The sequence below is a fragment of the Diadema setosum genome, chromosome 7 (assembly GCF_964275005.1).
Source record: "Diadema setosum chromosome 7, eeDiaSeto1, whole genome shotgun sequence".
Taxonomy (NCBI): Eukaryota; Metazoa; Echinodermata; class Echinoidea; order Diadematoida; family Diadematidae; genus Diadema; species Diadema setosum.
This window is the reverse complement of record NC_092691.1, coordinates 7,709,617-7,727,343: the sequence shown is the minus strand read 5'-3', so window position 1 is coordinate 7,727,343 and position 17,727 is coordinate 7,709,617. Positions and strand designations below refer to the sequence as shown.

Below are 17,727 nucleotides of genomic sequence, written 5' to 3'. Positions count from 1 at the left end.
ACATGACGGTCGGTTCTTGAATTAGTGTCATGAAGGCTCTCAAGTTAATAAGAAAACAATAAAATAAAGTTACTCTGTTCATTCAATCATATTTGTGCCTTACTCCCTATGTCATTTGAAGTTTGAGTTGACTGAAAATTCTTAAATTCTTATTTTCCCCTTTTGTTCCTCACATTGATTTTGTTTCAGGTTATAAAAAGATAAATAGAATGAAAACTTGTTTTTGTTGTTTCAGTCGTGTCTCTTATAGTGTGAAAGTGGTCTTTTGTTATCATTCGTACATAATCTTCATGCGTATAAGTTAAATTTATATTGACCTACTAATTCGAAAGCCAAATGAATTATGGTACTAAATACATTTATTTTTATCAGAATATTTCATAAAAATATCTTCTCCTTTTTTGCTGAGTGTATATATGCCCATATATCGACAATCAATAAACATCAATGGACATTGTTGTGTTGCATAACCAGTGTGCACATTTGTTTATTCAAAGTATTTTCTATGTTGTGGATCTGTCAGAGGACCGAAGCCCGAAAGTCTATAAAGGGTTTAATAGAACACAACAACGTCCAATGGTGTCTATCGGTTGTCATTATATAATAAGAGTCAATACACCCCCTACCATCACATACATGTTTATGATCCCCCTACTGCTAATAAGTTGTATGCGTTTTCCTGGTCAATTTCAATTACTTTTTCCATATCTAATTCATGAATGTTCATTGAAATTCACACAGCGCACGCACGCAAAAATCATATTCGAGCATTGGCATTCAGAATCCGAGCGATCAATTTCATTTAGGGGAGCTTTTCGTTTCCGTCAAATCAAATTGACGATTTGGCTTTCAATTTCAAGAATGCTACCACTGCAATTCCTACTAGTGCATTCAAATTCACGCGATACAAAGTCATGTGATAGTCCCGATGAGCTTGTTTGGAGCGTTCCATCTCATTTTCAGGCGATCACTTTCCTACTCCGTGCAATCAATTCAATGAGGAAAATGAAATAGATTTTTGAAGAAAGGAGAAAGGGGTATAGTACACAACTCTTTAAAGTTTGCATAAAATTATGATTGTTTACAGGTTCTGTAATTGTTCTGTGTTCATTTATTCTTTGCTTTTCAACTCAAGAAATGTTTAAGTTGTAAGATCCAATCAGAAGTACATAAAAAACACAGCGACAATAATATATAATAATAATTATATTCTTTAAAGGGGATGGCTAGTAACTAATCAGTGGCAATCAGTGGGAATGCTGCGTTAACGATCGCCCTGTCACTGTACAGGCATGCTAACCTGGAAACATTAAAAAGCACATTACTTGAATATGAGATCATTCTTAAGCAAATAATTTTCACACATCAAAAGATAATTTACTCTTAATTGAATCCCACAAGGATTGGAACAATCATCCCCCAGCACATTCCCCAGTATTTCCATTGATTCACGCTGATCAGTAAATACTAGCCATCCCCTTTAATGATACCGAGTACTGACAGCGCCCCAACACTAAACACACAATGACAATGCATCAAATTAAAGACAAACAAACACACAGTGATATCACATAGTTTCGCAAAAGTAAACCAATAAGATAGCAATAAACAAACAAGACGGTTACAATGATCCTGCTATCAGTTTCAATGTCGTCGAATTTTTTTCTTAATTTTGAAGGCGTTGATCAACCTTCCCTTTATGCTTTTTTGAAGATCTATTTATAACGCCTATAATATGTTCCTGCCATTTTTCGCTCATGAAGCCCGAGTTCAAATTTTAGAATGAACAGGTGGATCTACACTTGTATACCGCAAAATGAATAACCTTCAATCCTTTTTTATTTTTGCAACCCAAAGTGGTTGCAGTGAGAAGAGAAAGAGAAACTTTAATCCCCTGCCAATACTTCTTGGTTTATCTTGCATTATGTTATATCCAACGGTACATATAAAAAGGGGTTAAAAAGATGTTGACGACGTTTTGGTCATCTTTTGAATGTTTCCATATAATCTAAAATTAAAACAAAGTTATTGCTTTTAGAATTGCTTTTATGTTGTGTTTGTATGATGTGGAATTGTTATACTTAAAGTTGAACTTTTTTTTTCTGTAATGTTCCAATGTTTTTCTGTGTATGTGTTGTTCTTGTTTCTTGTATGCTTTTTATCAGGATGTGGAAATAAATGAAATGAAATGAAATGAAATGAATTTTTTAAAGAATACTCTGTAGATCGCCTAAGATAGGAAAGATAGAATACTTCTCTCTTCTGTCTGATCGCAGAAACAGAAATGCAAAATGGATGCTCAGACCCTGACTACCACGAGCACATTATAATTCTCATAGAGATTCTTATTCTTTTCGCTATCCTTCACGATGAAAACAAGGAAGCATTCGATGCTTTTATTTCTCCCGTTATCATAGCCTTCATTATGTTTGCTCTCCATAAACTCACTGAAGATATCACTTTCTTCCGATTACAGATTCTAAATATATGTTAGGTTGAAGTTAAGTTGGAGTTGGAGCTAAGTCCTGGAATGAGTTACCTGCTATTGTCAAAGAATGTCCTACATTTTCATCTTTTAAACGTAGATATAGAATGTTTTTAATCCAAAGTGCAGCTGAATTATAATTATTGGGATATTTGCCTTTTTGTTTTGTTTTATTTTGTCTTTTGTGTGCATTTTGCCCTTTTTGCAATTTTGTGTACAATTTCTAATGGTATCTATTCATTCTGAAAATGTATATCTTTGATTGCAATATGTAGCCTCATTTGTAAGGGAATCGGCCTTGATAAGTCCTATAACATCATGGTCTTTTCTGATTCCCACACATTCTAATTATAGCTGTTTGCATCATTCCTTTTGTTTTTTTTAATGTAAACCTAATGTGCAATATATGTTACGTCCATGTACATGTACTTATGTTTTTTATACTTTTTAGCATGTGGAATAAAATTGAATTGAATTGAATAAAAAAAAAGTAAAATACATAATACTAATTTCCACTCTATTTTTAAACGTGACGCAGATTGTACGTTAATCATTTGCTTCAAATTGAATGATAAGACGCTCCTCAAGAACCTCATTTTCTTGACGTCCCTGTCAAGAACCTCATTTCTTCAGCGCACAATAATTTACCAGCTCTTACCTGTATACATTCCGAGTTCAAAGTCTATTCACCAGGTATCATAGATAAGGAGTACTACACACTATATCACACTATATCAAGTTTGGCTACATAAATATGAATTGCCGCCTCAGGTAGAGGCAGTGTGATAGCTTGTAGTTGAAAGAGTAAAAGGATAAACTCGCGATTGAGGAGCGGGACTGTTGAGGAGACACAAAAATGTCACTGTGTGTCAAAGCATGGATCTACTCTCGTTGCCCTATAGTCAAACTATGGATTCTGGGGCTTCTTTACGGGATGACGTTCGCCGATGTTGGTAAGAGCTGTAGTGGAGTCATTGTATCTTTGATAATTTTATGACCCATTTGTGATAAGGGCAGCTTCCGAATTTAGTATTTTCGAACCGTAAGATGAAGAAAAAAATCACTGGTAGGTGGTATGTACTCGGAATCACTTAGACTACTGACATCGTCAATCAATTGGTCCGTATAAGGTAAGCATACGGGGGATTATCGTATGTTCCTTTATTCAAACAATGAAGCATTCAGCTGGGACATTAAAAAGAGGCCATTGTAACTGAGCAGAGTGGAACTGGTAAACATACGTTCACATAAACATTTTCTTTTCATTTTGCGCTCACATCTGTTCATCAAGAAACAGGGCATCACAAAACGAACGAAAAGTCGCACCCCTTATTTTACGTGCGGACTCAAAAAAGATGAAATGGGTCAACCAAGTTAGTCTTGAGTTTTTCACACTCTCTGAAAAAGCTATCCTTCTTCTACGTTATTCTTAAATTTGAGATCATAACATGAATAGGAAAGTGTGTTTTGAGCAGTTTTTCTACAACCCTTTTTGTGGGGAGAGTAAAATGATCAGGTATGTCTTAGAGGCCCATTTTTATTTATAACCCTTCGCACGCTCTTCTTTTTCATGTCAATTAACTTTTGAAGGTACAATAAATGCTACTGCTTTGAAAGTTGGGATTAATCATGGCCACAATGTGTTAACAGCACATACTTAATTTCAGCCTAATCTGATAATCTCTTCATTGCTGTTGGTCCGGTGGTTTACATCTTGCTTTTTGTCCCATTCATCGGACAGCTAGCACCGCATGGTAAAGATTAGGCTCTTGAATATAGACCCTGCATTTCAGAGCCTCTTTTCTCAGTTCACACTTTTCCTGAGTGTGTGCTTTCTTTCAGTATTTAGATAGATAAGGGGAGTCCTTTTGAATTGGGTTATACAGCATTTTAAAGCTGAGAGTCTGCTCTTTCAGAGTCTGCCCTTAACTAAAAATCCATGTCTGGCGCCTTTTTGTTAGTTTCGTGATGCGGGGTCACATTTATCATTTAAGAAAGTTTAGAAACTCTACTTAGTGATATCAGAGCCAGGTTTGAATCGACCTAATTTGAAAAATGAAGTTATCCTCCTCTTCTGGGTATTGTAATGCATTACAAAAAATAAACAATCAAACTCGACACATACTAATCCTGATTTATTCGACACTTAACCCTATAAAGCCCAAGGGGGGGGGGCACATTGTGCCCCCCCCCACCATATTTTCGTTTGCCACTCCTACACCTTTTACTCGATTTCAACCAAATTTGGTGACTTTTCCTAAAATCTTATTGCAAACATTTTGATATATAATTTAGCTATGTCCGATATTGCTGGTTGCCATGGCAACCGTAACCTGACAACCATGTTCGTCAGATTTTGCATGATTTTCTGTTCAAATTTCAGTTAACAATATAATAATGGATGAAATGGGGGTTTTCTTGGCTATTATTTGCTGAAGGACCAAAATGTGAAGTTATTATGGTTGTGAATTACCCTGAAATGGTCTTCTTATTATTTCCTTTATTTTTTATATGACATAGGCATCAAACAATAGACATAATAGAAATAATCGAAAATACAGCATTTTCCAAAGACTACCCTTTTATTTTGTGTTATCTTCACACAAGCTTTGCCTGTATTATCATTTCTTCATCATATTATCAATCTGCAAACTCAAAATTTCAATATTTTGGAAATATGGAATATGATACCAATATATGTACCCATTCCAAGCAATACATCATAGGTTTCATATATTTCTTTATATTGTATTGAATGGCACCCCCACATGTTGACCTTGAGAAATTTCAACAGTAACAAATAGTGAAGGTTGACTTGCTTTTCCTTTGTGGTAAATATGAAAATGATTGATATGAAATAAAAACATATATACTTGGGATATAGAAATAAAAAGAAAAAACATGATTTTAGCGTATTTCCTATGTATTTCTTTGTATTTTGGTTAATAGCGCCCTCAGTGGATGACCTTGGGAAATTTCAAATGTTGGGTCTTGTAGAGTATGAGTTGCTCTACCTTTGTGCCAAATATGACGGTCATACATCAATAAAGAAGTTATATAGGGGGGGGGGGGCACAATGTGCCCCCCCCCCTTGGGCCTGGAAGGGGTCAAAATAGCTTGGGCTTTATAGGGTTAAGACCGTGTACATTTTCATTGTGTGATATAAAGGTTAGAGAGATCATGTAGGTGTCAAACCTAAAAAAAAAACAAACACCTGCAAATTATCATCTGTGATATGTAATACTACACTTTTCGCCAACCACTTTCGGTCTAACTCTATAATAAAGTCTTTTACACATAGAATTTAAAAGCACAGGGAAATCTGGACGGACGGAATACTTGGTCTTGTCCTGTCATAAATTTGGTGACTTGAACTTCAATAGTAATATATATATATATATATTTTTTTTTTTTTAAGCTAAAAAGAAATCTAAAATCTAACTACTGTAACACGAGGGTTTCCATGTTTCTCAATGACTTCTCGTAGCTCCAGAAACAGGCGATATCCGTCTAGTCGATGGTTTGGGACCTCACGAAGGACGCTTGGAGATATTTTATGTCTATCAGTGGGGGACAGTATGTGGCGACTCCTGGGATATCGCGGAGGCATCCGTCGTGTGCAGACAGCTTGGCTTTGCTAACGCCACAGACTCCTTTCGCTATGCGTACTTTGGCAGAGGATCACCGACTCAGCCTATCTACCTAGATGACGTACGCTGCAGCGGGAATGAAACAGAGCTAACGGACTGCGAACACAATGGCTGGGGTAGTGATAACTGCGTACATAACCAGGATGTGGGAGTGAGATGCTTTATAGAGCACAATGAAGGTGAGAATCTAATGAAATGAGACCGTGCATCACAAAATGAACAAAAAGTCACAAGCAATGATTTTGTGTGAGGACTGAAAATAGGTGAAATGGTCAGCCCGGCCAATCTTGAGTTTTTCATATTTTCTGAAAGAGCAAATCTCCTGCTACATTACGGTAAATTTTAGGATCATAAAACGAAAAGGAAATTGTGTTTTTATCAGTTTTCCAACCGTTTATTTTTTTTAAGAATAGTGTGATTAGGTGCGTCCTATAGAATCCCCTTTTCTTTTCTTAAAAACCCTGTCCATACCCTTCACTTCCAACTTTTGATAACTTTTGAAATGATAATGCTATATACTGCTGTGAAGGTTGGCATTATTCATGGACAGTATATGTTGATAAGGTATGTTTAATTTCAGCTTAACCTGACAATCCCTTCATTGTTGTTGCTCCGGTAGTTTACATCCTGTTTTTTGTTCCATTCATCGCACAGCTAACATGGCTTGGTATTAGACCCTGTACTTCAGAGCCTCTTTTCTCAGTTCTTTCCAGAGTGTGTGCTTTCTTTCCAATATTAGGATAGGTTAAGAGAGTCCATTTGAATTGAGAGACATAATTTTAAAGCTTAAAGTCTGCTCTTTTAGAATCTGATCTTAACCAAAAATCCATGTCTGGCGACTTTTTGTTTGTTTTGTGATGTAGGGTCACAAATGTGAACATCCCTCACAAAGAGAGTTTCACAGTATAGGAATCATTCTTTTTTTCCTTGGGCAAGGAATTCTTTGCAGACAGAGAGTGGGAACGTTAATTCACTGATTCCGAAAGATTTGATGGTCCAAAGAGTAAACATTAGTCCCGATGTCACACTGTGTGCGATGTAAGCGAGAAACTAAAAAAAACACACTTTTTGTTTATCTATTTGCAAGGCCATATTAACCTGTATCTTTGTAATTAGGAAGATTATTTTTTTTTTGCACGGCTAAAAAATGTTTCACATGTACATTAACTATGATAAACCTGATTAAATTGAATTCTTTCCTTTTTCGAACCTCCAAGTCACAGAGCCGTATTTTTATGGGTTGACCTTTTTATCGTAATGTATAATACTAATCCGTATTTTTTCATAGGGGAGAATTAAAAAAAATTACGCATGTTTAATTATTGCTTTCTTTAGTACTTACCGAATTTTCGACATCCTCTTAATTTCTAAATGTTGACTGATCTTTAGATTGCCATCACATTTTTAGAGATCAAGGTTGTCTATTTTTCCCACAAATTGGCAAATGTTTGTATATTTCGTTCTGTCTTTTTAACCGTTACTTTCCATCTATTTTCATCTCTCATAAAAGATGTTCAATGACATTCAGCCGTGCCAATTTAATAATAAGGAAATGAAAATGCGAAAATTACAATCGGCAAATCGGCAGCTTGCAAAGAAAGAAAATTAGTGCGATTCTCAAAAGTGTTCACAAGTGGATTCATCGAGAATGGAAATACGGTACAAATGTTTCAGCATGATGTAATGTATATTTTGAGTTTCAGTATGATCGGTTATATCTACGTCTCGCCAGGTTCTCATCAAGAATTTTAGCTTGTACAACACTATTGTACTTGGGACTGAGGCAAGGGCAAAACTTGGAATATATGTGCAATGGAGGCTGTGGAAGGCGCATGGTATCCCATAAGAGGGAGATTTTGCATTTTCAGACCTGAAATTCAGCGATATGGTGCACTTTGGGTATTTCTTTTTTTTTATTTTTGTAGTATTCATGAACTAGCTTTTATATTTTTGATATTGAATTGATGATGTCTCGTATACATGTTTGTGAGGGAATATTTGTGAAAATGTCGATAAAAGAAGTTTACTAAATCTATGGAGGGGAACCGAGCATGCAGGGGAAGGGTAAAGTGAAAGATTTGGAATTGAAGTGACAGATATATTTTCGATCTCCAAAAGTTTGCTAAGTGTATATTGTGTATTGTGGGGGCGCTGTGGCATAGTGAATAAGACTCCCGACCCCCGATCGGAGGACCCGAGTTCGAATCCCACCCAGTAGGCCTGCGGATTGAGGCTGAATTTGGGGGTCAACTGGCAACTATCGTATAACAAACAAATTTTGTAATTTTTTGAAAGTATATGTCTTAACAAACTTACCGGTAAAATTTACCCGAAATTTCTGCGTCGGAACATGCTCAAATGACGTCATCAATATGGCCACCCCAAAACCAAAAAAATCAATGAGAATTTTAGGATATCTCAAGTGTTCATTATACAACTGACATTATAATCATTAGATAAGTTGCCAGTGTATGTATTTCTTATTTCCTGCCTTTCTTCAAACAAAATTGGGCCCATTTGTGACCTCTTTAAAAAAAATCTGAGCCCAAATTAGGTCATTTCTATGGCAACTTTATGCTGAAAATAATGCAACACCCTCTCAACGATGAACACCACTCTGAATTTATATAAGTATGTAAATTTAATAGACTAGAGTTGAGACCTAACCTGTGAGAGACCATAGCTACCATGGTTACACCCAAATTTGCCTGTAGCCATTATAACACAGCTGTCCAGATATCACAATTTTCATTATTAGTGGTGTATTATGTATATTCCATCTCAGTAGCTCGATTACATTTGTTGTTTTTTCTTTTGCATTTGGCACAATCATAAGACAATCTGACATTTTGTTCAAGCCAATTAGGCATAGAACATATAGATTAAGTCAATTTCTCATACTAGATGAGACCCTCCTCCACCTCAGCCCCCTTGTTAGTTCATGGCTGTTCCTTTCTTACAGTCCTGTAGGGTGTTTCACCAAACTTCTCATTGGTTTCAGTTTCACTTCACTGGTTTCAGTCTCGCTATCTCACTTTTTTGATTATGTTTCAGTCACGAGGACTTGCTAAGTGAAACTGAAAACACTAATTGACACTGATCTCACTGAAATCAATCGGTGAAACGGGTCTTGCATGGATTTCTGTACGATATCAAAGCAAGCTCATTATACTCGATGGACTACTACAACAAATACTGTACTTCTGAAAGAAATGAAGCACTGTTAACAGAAACTGGATACACATTTTTGTCATAGATCACATTAGTCCAGTCAAAATAGGGTTTCACCCACTATACTATACAATTGCAGTAGGAAATTCTACTGCAGTGCTACTTGTTATGGGCTCCTAAACACCTTACTCAAAGTCCCAAGAAATCCAGTGGGGCATAGTGGCTAAATTTCCATAATATGCAAATTAGCACCCATTATGATAAAAATACAGTGTTTCCATGAAAACTATACTTCTAGGTTTTAGATTGGAACACCGAAAGTGTTGAAACCTATGTTTATAATGTCAGTTAGTGCGATGCAAACATTCGCCATGACAAGTACATAGTCTTGGCCTCATTTGCATAATATGCGAATTAGCTCCCATAGGCCTAATGATAAAAATACAGTGTTTCCATGAAAACAATGCTTCTAGGATTGAGACTGGAACACCGAAAGTGTTGAAATCTATGTTTACGATGTCAGTGCGATGCAACTATTTCCATGTACATAGTCTGGGCCTCATTTGCATAGTATGCAAATTAGCTCCCATAATGATAAAAATACAGTGTTTCCATGAAAACAATGCTTCTAGGTTTAAGATTGGAACACCGAATATGTTGAAACCTATGTTTGCAATGTGAGTTAGTGCGATGCAAACATTTCCACGTATATAATCTCGGCCTCTTGCATAATATGCAAAGGGTTCCGAGCCAACGGAATATTCTAATGCATCAAAGTGCCCGATATGAGCATATCAAGAGTGTTCAAATATGATATTTCAGTTTCTCTTCACCAAAAACAAACTTTACAGCCTCAGTAAACTAGCATGAATAATATCATGAAATTAGAGTTTGTTATCCAACAGATAATGACAGCTTAAAAGTACTAAATTAAACAAGTGTCAACATCTATAATTTGTCTAATTTTGTAATGAATGAACTCTATTTGGAGGGTGGTTTGCTCGAATCTTGATGATTCATCTCTTGCATCCTTGAGGGTTTTGAGATATTGAAGATGGCACAGTCAAAGGAAACCCTGTAGGTAGTGCCCAAAGTCACCCCAGTCGATCATTATTATCCCCACGACCATTTACACAACATGCATCAACCAACGCGATTTCCTTTGTTTTAAGCGTACGAGATTTTATTTTTAAGTCGTTTGTCCGTCTAGCAAAGACTCTTTTATTTCCATGAAATAGAATTGGCAATGACAGAGACATTTTCCTACAATGTGTATAATTATCTTTAAAAAGTGGTGCACAGTCAAAGCGACTCGTAAGGAGGTACCCGAATTCATCCCTATACCCTCACGGCTCGGTACAAAACATAATTATACACACGTGAATACAGCTGTTTGAAGCGAAAAGACTCTGTTCATAACGTCCTTTTAGTTTCATTTCCATTAAAATTCAGTGGAAGTTATAGAAGAATTTTTGTTTTACAATATCTATAGGGTAAAAATGGTTCACATACGAAGGCAACCACGTGGAGGGCGCCCAAAATTATCCCACCCAAAGGCAGTCTAAGACATGCAATAATCATGTACCAACGCAAATACATAATTATGTTCTATGGGTACATGCCTTTACACAGTCCTTTTGGTCCTCTAGCAAAGAAACTTTTATTTAATGAAATTCAATGGAGTCAACAGACGATACATTGCTCTGCAATTTTGACTTACACTGACATAGTTAAAGTGGTATCATTCGAAGGGAGCGTACTGTATGGGAAGTACCCGCATTAATCGCCTCTATACATGACCCTTTGTAACGCAAATATCAACGCAATTACAGTCGTTCCAAAAGTCGTTCCTTGAGTTTTATGACTATCACTTGAGTTTTATGTGTAATTATCGTATGGTGCTATAATCATTGTAAATTCTTTTCATTCGACATAGTTTTACGCACCTCACTTTCTTTTACAAAGAAAGTGATGTCTCGATCTGTTCTTGTTGAAAATGAAATAAAAATTAAATTGAATTGTATTGAATGGGATTCCTGCCATATCAAGACACTTTTTTTTTTTCTATAAAAATTGCCGGGCTAGAGATAACATAACAACATTGATCTACAATATAATTATGCAGTCCAAAAGGTTCGCTTGCAAAGACCACCTTAGGAGAGGTGTTCAAAGTAACTCCATGCATCCTAAAGGCGATGAAAAACATGCAGTATACAACCGAGAAAAATGTTCCATGGTTATACTTCTGAAAAGCTCTTTCGCCTGTGTAGCACATACGCTTTTATGTTCGTAAAATGCAATTAAGGTGATATAGGACACGTTCGTTTACAATATATATTTTGTCAAGCCCTTCGGAAGTGCCCAGATTACCCCTACCCTAACCGTCGTGGTCCTGAAACAGATTAACAAAACATGCATTTATGCCGAAGCAAACTCACCTGTACATGCATGTAAAGTCGTTTTGGCGAGTGGTATAAAGGCACTTTACTTTTCATGATTTTTAAATGGTAGAGACACTGCTTTGCAATCATCATACAGTCAAAGGGGTGCACATTCAACGGCAACCGAGTGGGATGTGTTCAAAATCATCTAACCCCACGGCAATATAGAAACATACACTAGCATATAGCACAAATATATTTCAATTTTCCATGCCTTCACATATTCCCGATCGTTACGGTTGTAGAGCAATTGCCCTTTTGTTTGTAAGAAATGCAATATAATTACAAAAAGAAAAAAAATGCTCTACATTAACTACATTGTCAAAAGGGTGAACATTCAAAAGCAATTCCTTGGGAAATCTCCAGAATTACACCGCCGCTCAAGACCCGTAATTACATCACACGGATACTATGAACGCAAATACCGACGTTCTTTCGTGCATGCATGGTTTTAGAAGTACTTGCAGCAATACAGCTACACACTTTTATATCAATGAATGTTGTGGAAATGATAGGAAAAGCATTGCTTCAAAATATCTATTTAGTGGGAGGATGCACATTATATGCCAATCCTGTGGGATGTGCCCCCAAAGTGCACCACCCTCATGGCAATATAGAAAACATTGAATATCATTAACGCGAATACACTATATGTTCCAAACATACATGTTTTCAAACTTCGATCGTGCCGCAAATCAAGGGCACTTTTGTTTTCAAAAATACGTTGTAGTTAATAGAGGAGACAATGCTCTATAATATCCATATCGTCAAGAGGGTGAACATTAAAAGGCAACCCCATGGGAATTGTCCAAAGTACACCTACGCTCAAGCCCCCTTAAGACAAAATATAGATATTAGCAACACAAACATCGTTGTTCTATAGCGTGGATGGTTTTAAAAGCACTTCCGGCAATATAGCAAATACACTTTTTAACAATGAAAAGTCATGGAAATGATAGAAGAGGTTTAACTTTACAAGATCTATGCAGTGAAGAGGGTGCACATTAAATGGCAACCCTGTGGTATGTGCCAAGAAATATTCCACCCTCACGGCAATATATAAGACATATAGAATCATATAATGCGAATATGATTATGTTCCAAACGTGTCTGTCTTCAATATGCCATCGTGCCGTACAGCAAAGGCACTTTTGTGTCCGAGAAATACAACTTAATAGAAGAGACATTGCTCTACAATAAATATATTGTCAAAAGGGTGAACATTTAAAATTAATCCCTTGGGAAGTGTCTAAATTCACACCTAAGCTTACGCCCTCTTGTTACAGAACACATATATTAGCAACGCAAATACCGTTGTTTTAGCGTGAATGGTTGTAAAAGTAGTCCCGGCAATACAGCAAATACAATTTTCATTGACGGGAAGCAATGGAAATGATAGAAGAGACTTAACTTTACAAGATCTATACAGTGAAGAGGGTGCGCTATAAAAACGGCAACCCTGTGGGATGTGCCAAAAATACTCCACCCTCACCGCAATATAGAAAACATTGTAATATCACATAACGCAAATATATATGTTCCAAACGTACATGTTTTCGAAATTCCATCGTGCCGTATAGTAAAGGCACTTTTGTATCCAAAACTGCAACCAATTACTAGAGGAAGCATTGCTCTACAATAACTACATTGTCAAAAAGGTGAACATTCAAAGGTAAGCTTTGGGGAGGTGTCTAAATTTACACCTACGCTAACGGCCTTTATTACAAAATACGGATATTAGCAACGCAAATACAGTTGTTCTAACGAGAATGGTTTTAAAAGTAGGTCCGGCAATGCAGCAAATATACTCTTACATCAATGAAAAGTCATCGAAATGATAGAAGAAGATTTACCTTACAAGATCTACATGATAAAGAGGGTGCTTATCGAAGGGCGACCCGGTGCCGTGTGCCCCCAAAATGCCCTTTATCCTCTTGGCAATATAGAAAACATATATTATCCTATGACGCGAATATACAATATGTTTCAAACGTACATGCTGTCGTGCCTTATAGCAAGGGCACGACTGTTTCCAAGAAATGCAATGTAATTAATACAGATTGTCACATAGTTCTTTACCTCAAATGTGACATCCATATTGATATATTTTGATAAACAGAATACACAAGCAAAATGACACTTGACAGATATGTTGAAATTGCACTCTCATTCCATTGCGTAAACCTGTTTCCGAAGCTCTTTCTCGTTGCCATGGAAACAATTTTGGTGACCATGATTAGCCTTACAATGAGTTGAGTCATCTAGTGACTGGATACGTTTACTGGGCACCTACTTTTTTGAAAGTTATTAAGCTTAATTTATAACTATTTGCGTAGAAAGAATTACATTTTATCATTTAGGGTATTTTTTCATGAAAGCGTTACCATGGCAATGACTATATTTCCCCTATATTAACACATGATTAAGACGGAAATTGGTTCGGCATTTCTCTGAAACCAACAAGACACATAAAAAAACATACATTTAGGCATTCTTATTATATTTCAACAAATGAAATAAAAATTATGAAAATCATTATGAATTTTTTTGTTTATTTCTACTACGTCAGTGTAAGGTTGCTATAGAAACGCTACTGGTATGCGTAAAACTCACCAGCTCAACTGAAAATGAGCATGATTGATGGCTGATGACCTGAGGTACATGAGAAATAGCATTACTGTAGCTAGAATTACTTCTTTTCCGAAATATTCCATTTTTATTATTAGAGATGTCGAAGTGACAATTACTCTGGCAAAATTGCAGTTCTTAAGAGGCCATTTTGATGACGTCATTTGAGCATATTCCGATTAGATTTTTTTGGGTAAATTTCAGGTGGGATATTGTCAGGATGTATACTTTTTAAAAAAGTTAAAATTTGCTTGTTATACGATAGTTGCCAGTTGAGCATTTTTTAAGCCACTTTTTGGCCATCGTCTGCAGGCCTACAGTGCTCACGTCCTTGGACAATATGTTTTTACCTACTATGTCCCTCTCGACCCAGTCGTATAAAGGGTACCTGGCAACGCTAGGAAAATAATGATAGCAGGGCCCTCTGGTAGAGCAGTGGCAACAATGAAGAGGCTATATACCCTGGGTAAATAAGACCACATTATTATCATTATTATTATTATTATTATCGTCATTATTATTATTATCATTATCCTTATTATTATTAATATCATTACTATTATTATTATGATTATTATGATTATTATCGAAAAGTGTTGAAGGGCACCTAACATGGGAGGGTGTATCCCCCTCCCACAACAAGATATTTTGCATTTCAGAATTGGAATTCAACGATATGGTGCACACTGTGATTGATAATTTTCTATTAAGAAGGCAAAGAATTTTCCAGATCTGAATAATTGTTTTGACAAAACAATATATTTGCCATCCCAACAATATGTTCGCATATCTTCTCCAAACGATGGAGCTTTTGCACTTTTAGAATTCATATGAAAACATCGTTAACAAGCGGGGAAAGGGTACATTGAAAGATATCCCCTCCCACTCGAGGGAACTTTTGAATTTGTTGGAAAAGAAGTGACAGATGTGGCGCACACTTTCGATGAAATAATTCTTATTTTGAAATTCGTCAGTGTAATAAGTGTATGAATGGGAACCGAGAGATGGAGATTTTGCTTTTTCGGAATTGCAATTCTACGATCTGGTGCTGAATAAATATGTGGTCAGGTTTCTATCAGTAAAGCAAGACAACCGTCCAAATTTCTGGATTGTTGGAGAAGAAAATATGTTTGCCCCTCACCACTCATATGCAAGAAAGATGCCTTACTTGAGAATTTTCACTGGTTATGAATAACTTAAAAAAAGGCTTCGAGCGAGTTTTCTTCATTGTTTTTAGTAAGCTATGAACACGATGAGGAATCTTCAACTTCCGAAATTGGCTGAATTAGTTTCAGATACGGTTAGCAATGCACTGAAAAGATTACATAGTTATAATACTAACAGCCTTGTATCTATGCTTTTGACTGTGCTGAAAAAGCAAAATACAAAGTTGTCTTTAGTATCATTTGATCTAATTTTCGTGTCACTTTACATAATAACTTCCTTTTCCGTTTCGTACAGCTATCGAGGACTTAATGGGAGTACCTTCTATCTCTGAAGTTCAGGGGCCATGCGTGTGACTCAGAGAACAGTGTTTGTAGACCAACCGACATTTATGTTAAAACGGATGCACAGGTTAAGAATATTTTTTCACCTCCATGTTTTGACCTCTTTTCCGCAGAAATGGAAAAAAACAAAGATACAGTCCAGTGCTAATGATGACAAATCTGTAAAAATATAATGGTTCATAGACCACAAACGTTTTCAGTCTTTCTTCTTCCATGACAATGCTATATCCTGAACGCCTTCCAAGACGTACATTACATGAATACATGTACATTAGAATCTAATGGTCTTCGGAAACCAATTACATGAAATGAAAATATGAACGCAATTCAATTTTGTATCATCTACTGCAAGGTGACATCAGACTGGTTGACGGTCCGACGTCTAGAGATGGCCGACTTGAAATCTATCACAACAACGAATGGGGCACTGTGTGCAGTACGACCTGGGGTCCCGAGGAAGCAGAGGTAACCTGTCGTCAACTAGGGAATGACGGAGTGAACAATGTGTACTACTCTCCTACACCTGGTAATGGATCTATTCATCTGTCTCACGTGGGCTGTACAGGAAATGAGACTGAACTCGTCAACTGTAACGTTACATACGGTGATGATGGTAACAACCCATGTACACACAGCGAAGACGTGGGAATAGATTGCTTTAATTTGCTAACGGATCAGTCGGGTAAGTTCAGATCTGAAATGCACACCAGAATTTGCCTTTTCATAAATACTGTACTTGTCAAGATACTTGGTAATGATATCTTATCAGTAGGTATATAGAAAGTCGCAATTAGGAAAATAGAACATCATTCATACACCGAGGTCAGCGTTCTCAAGAAAACAATGCAAAAACGTCTTTTCCATAATATATGTATATCCCCTTGTATATTTCTAGGATGTGTTCAAAAACGACATTGACTTCAAAAACGAATAAAACAAAATTCAAGCAATTTGAAATACCGTTTACTGAAACTAGGTATGGAATGCAGGTTTGCATTATATTTGAGTAAGTTGTTCTAACTAATGAAAAAAAAAATCTCAACAAGCAAAGAAGGCCTGTCTGCCAGAAAATGGTGAATTAATGTTGTATGTAAAAAGTGAATTACTGCCATTTTTCACATGAAGTAAAGTTTAATAAAAGATGTGGTCATCATCAAAATATATGTATTTTCCTTTATGCTCGTTGAGGAGGGGCTGATTTTAATAGCTACAACACGCATTCCCACAGACCTCTGCCCGAGTATACTCGGGCATCCGAGAGCAACTTTCTCTGAGGTGATATTCAAACTCTATGCACATTCATAGCCATTGCAGACTTGCTCATAACATGTGCTGTCCCCATCTATTGGCATCTTTTTAATTTTTACTGAAATAATGTGGAGAACCTTTAAAGCATATCAATTTCTTCTACCTATCACACCATATCCAGGTGGTTGATACCATGAAAACTATGATTGATTCATATTTTGCAGCTATGGAAGGGGACATTCGCCTTTACTGGGACTCAACACCAAGGACACAGTACTATGGTTACGTGGAGATATACCACGGTGACACTTGGGGTACTGTATGCGTAGAAATATGTGACTTAAACGTCGCGCGAGTTGCTTGTCGGCAACTTGGTTTCCTGAATCCAGGAATAGTGTGCGGTAGCAGATGGAATCCAGGAATTTCTGGGCCTGTCCATCTTTCCGAAATTAGATGTACCGGGAGCGAGGATGCACTTTCTCACTGCCACCACGATGGTTGGGGGAACAACAACTGCCGGCACACCACGGACATGTGGCTACAATGTTTTCCCAGCTACATCGGTACGTGTCTATGTATGAAAATTCGTTATCTTG

The 17,727-nt window shown here is 36.7% G+C and overlaps 1 pseudogene; it reads left to right on the top strand.

Moving 5' to 3' along the window:
- The first annotated feature begins 3,341 nt into the window (after nucleotides 1–3,341).
- The window catches only part of LOC140230666 (scavenger receptor cysteine-rich domain-containing protein DMBT1-like), a 50,065-nt pseudogene continuing 35,679 nt past the window's right edge, over nucleotides 3,342–17,727 (top strand).